The sequence below is a fragment of the Mus caroli genome, chromosome 11 (genome assembly GCF_900094665.2).
Source record: "Mus caroli chromosome 11, CAROLI_EIJ_v1.1, whole genome shotgun sequence".
Lineage (NCBI taxonomy): Eukaryota > Metazoa > Chordata > Mammalia > Rodentia > Muridae > Mus > Mus caroli.
Window position 1 is genome coordinate 105,372,773 of NC_034580.1, and position 6,000 is coordinate 105,378,772.

The 6,000-nt window shown below is 48.9% G+C and overlaps 1 protein-coding gene across 3 annotated transcripts in view; it reads left to right on the top strand.

The window, feature by feature from the left end:
* The window catches only part of Arsg (arylsulfatase G), a 131,677-nt gene that overhangs the window by 34,529 nt on the left and 91,148 nt on the right, over nt 1–6,000 (top strand). The gene's annotated exons all lie outside the window — the stretch shown is intronic.

A 6,000-nucleotide genomic window follows, 5' to 3' on the forward strand; every position in this document is an offset into this window, starting at 1 on the left:
GTGCCGCAATGGGCCCTAAGGAGCCCGCGGCCGGGTTGCTGCCGGTGCACTGTCGTGTTCCCCCGCCTCCCCTCCCCGGGCTGCCTTGTTTGCAGCCGCAGCAGCCACCAACCGCCAGCATCCGTGCTGCGCGAAAGAGATGGGAGAAGCCTGGCTGAGTCAGCATCTCCGCTTCTCCGTGCGCGCGCACCCGCCTAGGCGGGAGGCGGCGTGAGCACAGGTGCACAGCAGCCTTAACCCCCAGGAGGCTTCTGTGGGGAATCGAGACCCCCCAAACCTCCAAGCCCCTTGACCCCAAGGTCACTATGAACTAAATGGATGCTTCCGGAGAAGCCCGAGTTATTCCTGAGGACAGCGCGTGTCTGAGGATTAGGGACTGTTCAGAGCCAGAGGGGGCGCAAAGTTGGTTTCCTGGACTCCATCTCACACCTCTGGAGAAAAACTGGGTACTGCCTCACAGCAAAGGCCGTGTTCCTCTGCATTTCCCCCGCAGACTTAGGCAACCCACGTTGCTTGGTTGTGGTTCAGAGATTGTCTTTCTGATGTTAGAAACTGCAGAGAACCTACTTTGGGAGTGTGCCTGAAGGGTCGCCACCGGGAGGAGCACCCGTTCAAAATTTTAATAAAAACCTTTCCTTGCTCTGTCATTTTCCTCACGATTTGGGAATGCAGTCACCCAGTGCTGTCAATAGGCTCTGGTGTGGCTAAGTGAGGAGGCAGGTGTATTGGTGCAGAGTGTATTACTCTGGTCACTGTAGTCCAGCCAGGCTACCACTGAATAATAGCTGGCAAATTCGTGGGAATAATTAAACCTTTCCCCCATCCCAGACAGGTGTAGTCCACGCTGGCTTCAAACTTGTATTTGACCCCCCCCAAAAAAAAATCCTGATTTGTTTGTTTTTAAAAAACACAATCTCACCTGTCTCAGTATCCAAAGTGATGGTATCGCAGGCTTCTTTCTTTTTTCTTTTGTTTTTTTTTTTTTTTTTTTCGAGACAGCTTTGTAGACCAGGCTGGCCTCGAACTCAGAAATCCGCCCGCCTCTGCCTCCCGAGTGCTGGGATTAAAGGCTTGCACCACCACCACCTGGCGCAGGCTTCTTTTTCTTAACCAAGGTCTGTCTGTAACTGGTCTGCGCCGCCTAGGCTCAACCCGTCCTCCAGCCTTATCCTGCACAGTAGCTGTGACTACAGGCACAATATGCTCTGCCTGGCTGGAAATGGCATGATTTTAAGACACGATGGAGCTCAGCTGATCTTGGGCTTGCAATCTTCCTGACTGTGCTTCCCAAGCACTGAAAATGCTGGCATGTGCCGTGATGCCTACCTCTTGAGTTTTCTCAACCTCTTGAGTTTAAAACGTAGATAGTGCCCAAAGTCCTAGACATCAATGAATGACTGACTGGATAAAACCAGGCTGTGTGTGTGTGTGGGGGGGGCAGTAACAGCAACCAGGTAGAATTATTAATAATGTATTACTGCACTGGGACAGTGGTGGTGCACGCCTTTAATCCCAGCACTTGGAGGCAGAGGCAGGCGGATTTCTGAGTTCAAGGACAGCCTGGTCTACAGAGTTCCAGGACAGCCAGGGCTACACAGAGAAAGTCTGTCTCAAAAAAAAAAAAAGTGTATTATTGCTATTTTATTATAGCTAATTGTTTTACATCTGTGTTGGTTCCGATACTGAATTAAGTGGCACCCATGTGATTTGATGTGTTGGTTTTGTTTTGTTTTTCCAGATAGGGTTTCTCTGTGTTCCAGGATAGCCACCACGCAGCTCTCAAATTCAGACCTGCCAAAGGCATGGACCACTATGCCTGACTTATTTGGGTTTTTGAGCTAAAATCTGATGAGGATGACCTTAAATTCCTGATCCTCTGAATTCACCTAAGTGCTGGAATTATAGGTCCGCTCCATCAGGTTTGGCTTGTCCTGGTGTGGTACAAAGGATAGGCATGATTCCCCTTTTAGCGATGAGGCAGATTGACTTGGACCCCTGGTGTCTGGATACGGAGAGGTGGCTGGAATCCAGCCTTGCTGGCCACAGGCTGATGACTTTTGCTGGTCAGAGACGGCCCTCACCTTTTTCCCTTGAAGCCTAGTGATCCAGGGAAAAGATGAAAACCCTTGTTTTTCTCCCTTCCTCAGTACTGCATTACCATGCTAATCAAAGCCCCCAAACAGAACTAACTTTGTTTAGTCCTAAATAAGAACAAAGAGACCTTTGCAGTCTGGAGTACAGGACCAGAAAAATCAGGAAATTAAGCTAAGGGCCGGGCTGTACGGTTGTCCTCTTCTGTAGGTCAGTTGGAGTCTGTGGTGCAGGCAGAGCCCCCTCTGGCTCTTCCTTTGCAGCAGACAAGGCACTAAGTTTGTTGTGAGAGTCCCTCAGCATCTTTTTGGGGGTGTGGGGAAACAGCTCAGGCTCTCTCTCTCTCTCTCTCTCTCTCTCTTTCTCTCTCTCTCTCTCTCTTTCTCTCTCTCTTTTCTAGCCCTTAGGGTCATTTGCATGAGAATAGATTCCTTTGTGCAAAGTTGGCCTGCCTGTTCCCTGTCCACACTTATAGTCTTTGGGTTGGGTTGCTAGGCAGATATGACCCTGGCTTGCAAATAAGCTCGTGGCTTTTACCAGCCTGTGAGAACTTCATCTTGGGAAGCAGTCTGAAAGAAGGCTCCCCTGGAGCTCAGAGGGAGGGTCCTGCAAGCCTGCTTTGGGCTGCTGGGTCTTCAGGATAGCCTCAGAAGAAGAGAGTATGTGAGAGGCTATTAGGGAAGGCCTCAGCCCCTCAGGGTTCCACCTCCCCTTTTTCTGTCTCCATTGCACCTACTCGACACCTACCTACAGGTTTCTGTTCTGCTCGAGTGGCTTAGATCCTATTATAGTTAATTCTTGCTTTTAAAACGCTAATATCCGTTTCTCTAGTTGACAGAGAAGCTCACATCTGTTAACTGAAGTATCCAGGCAGAGGGGCTGTGCTGTTTATCTTGCGGTCTTGACTCCCACTTGATAGTCAGTCGGTAGAAAGGAGAGAGGAGAGACTGCCCTGAGGGACTGTAGGTATTTGGAGAGGAACAGCTAGTGATGGTGTCACAGAACTTGGGGGTCACAGTCTGTACCCCGCAACAGCCAAGAACAGCCACTTGCCCTTAAGGCAATTAAAACAGCTGAATTAATAGAAACAGGAGAACGGTGATTTATTCAATAGAGTCACATTGGAAATTGGAATAAAGAGTTCTAGTGAGCCCCGATCCTGACTTAGCTCCATCGGCAGGGCCCTGAAGTGAGAATAACGGTCCAGAGCCGTGTAAGGAACTCCTGTTAAGGTGTGATCCTGCCCACCATCGCTCAGCATTGTCTGAACTTCAGCCCCACACTGTAAGGTGGTCTGACAAGTTGTTACATCTGGGAGTCAAGCTCCCCCTTCTGGGTGATGCCTTTTCCTTTACCCAACATGAGGTTCTGGGGGAGAGGCATCTCCTAGTTTGCAGGGATGGGGGGTATCCATTGTTTCAAAAGTCCCCGATAGTCAGATGGAGAGACACAAGCATCTTTTCCGAGTGTCTCCTTTTCTTCTGGGTTAGTTGTAACGGACAAGGACAGGACAGTATTCCCCACGGTGTCCCAGGCTCAAGGAGTGAAAGTTTATAAGGGCTTGCTGCTGTGCTGGTTTCCCAGGGAGCTTCCTTCCAGAAAGTGTCACACTCTGGGGCTTCTGGGGAGTTGAGTAGAGTGGAGCTCTGTGGTGTGGAGAACCAGCAGGGAGGATCGTGGGAAGTTTGGTGTGTGTGTGTGTGCCAAAGGAGGGCTGCACGGAATGACAGGAAGGCAGGAATGGGTGAGAGCATGCTGTATTTGGGGACAGTGAGGTCACTCAGAGCAGTGGGGGTGTTCATTCCCTCACACCCGGTTATCATCCAGTGGCCTATTGATCATTTGCCCATGGCTGTGTCTCATTAACTCTGGAGCAACTTGGATTTCAACACCACTGCTCTTCTCTCCCAGCCTCCTCGGTCTTCCTCGCTTATGGCTCCTGTACTGTGTCATCCCCTCGGCGCTTAAAATAAAGGAAAACACCCAGCCACACGAAAGGGAACATAGCCTTGGGCCTGTTGCAAACATCCTAAAACAGGAACCCAAATCGTCAGAGCAAAGTGTTCATCACGTTGCATCTAGGAATGAGTCCATGTGGCATTCAGCTTTATAATGTGGCTCTGGGTCATGAAAACTAATCCGAGATGTCGGAAAGCTGCGTATTAGAAACACTGACCTTTGCTCCAGTGATGTCTAGCTCCCCTCCCCCACCCCCAGGCAGTTGCTGAGGTGATTCAACCTGCCGTGCTCTAGAGAGTCCCTGGCTTCCTCTGTCTTGTCTAAACAGACACTCATGGGTCCCCAGGAAAACAGTCTTAGCCTATTTTGTTTTTGTTTTTTCTTTAACTCTTTAGGAGCAAGACAGCTGCTTGCTTCCTAGTGGCTAAGAAGTACAGTTATCCTATGATTCTAGGATCGTCCTATGGAGAAGAGGCCAGGAGAGGCTCTGCGTGGTTAGAACTCTGCAGTGATCTGTGGAGAGCTCCAGCGTTAGGTGGGCTTGGGAGAGATGAATGCTATTGTCTCCCACAGAAACCATGCCTGGGGTGTGTTCTCTTCTCCGAATTATTTATTTATATTTTAAAAATAATTTATTTATTTTGATGTTATGTGTATTGATGTTTTACCTGCATGTGTGTCTGTGTGAGGGTGTCAGATCCCCTGGAACTAGTGCTAGGGACAGTTGTGAGCTACCATCTGGGTGCTGGGAATTGAGCCATAGTCCTCTGCAAGAGCAGCCAGTGCTCTTAACTGCTGAGCCATCTTTCTGACCCCTCTGAATTATTTATTATCTAGTTCAGATGATAGGAAATAATGTCTTACTGAAAGTAGGTTTTTCCTCTTTTTCTTTGGAGTGTGAGTGGTGTGTGTGTGTGTGTGTCAGTGTGTATGTGTGTGTGTCAATGTGTATGTGTGTGTGTCTGTGTCTGTGTGTGTGTGTGTCAGTGTGTATGTGTGTGTGTGTGTCAGTGTGTATGTGTGTGTGTGTGTCAGAGTGTATGTGTCTGTGTGTGTAGGGGGATATCCCCTTTGCTGATGCTAGCTGAACGTAGGAGCTATAGGACTCATCTGAGACACTTGCCTGAGCCTGCTAGCATCTCAGCAATGGCAGGAACTTCAGTGTGTTTCACGCACTGCCTAATCCCAGTACCTTGCCAGTGTGTGTGCGGGGGAAGGGGGTGGGTGCTGGCAACTCAGCCTCATGAGCTTCTGGCTTAACATGTGTATGTGTCAGTGTGTGTGGCCTCATGAGCTTCTGGCTTAACATGTGTATGTGTCTGTGTGTGTCTGTGTGTGTGTCAGTGTGTATGTGTGTGTGTGTCTGTATGTGTGTCTGTGTGTGTGTCAGTGTGTATGTGTGTGTGTGTCAGTGTGTGTGTCTCTGTGTGTCTGTATGTGTGTCTGTATATGTGTCAGTGTGTATGTGTGTGTGTCAGTGTGTGTGTGTGTGTGTCTGTGTGTGTGTCAGTGTGTGTGTGTGTCAGTGTGTGTGTGTCTGTGTGTGTGTGTCTGTGTGTGTACACATCAGAGGCCAGGCATCTTCTTTGATTGCTCTCCATCTTAATTTTTTGAGATCTGGGATCTTTTTTTTTTAAATTATTTATTATTATAAATAACAATGTAGCTGTCTTCAGATGCACTAGAAGAGGGCGTCAGATCTCATGATCGGTGGTTGTGAGCCACCATGTGGTTGCTGAGATTTGAACTCAGGACCTTTGAAAGGGCAGTCAGTGCTCTTACCTACTGAGCCATCTCTCCAACCCCAGAGATCTGGTCTCTTGTTAAGCCAGAAGCTCATCTTTTCAGCAAGGCTGAGTTGCCAGCATCCCCAGGGATTTCTCTTGTCTCCATTTCCCCTGCACTGGGATTACACCACACACACACACACACACACACACACACACACAC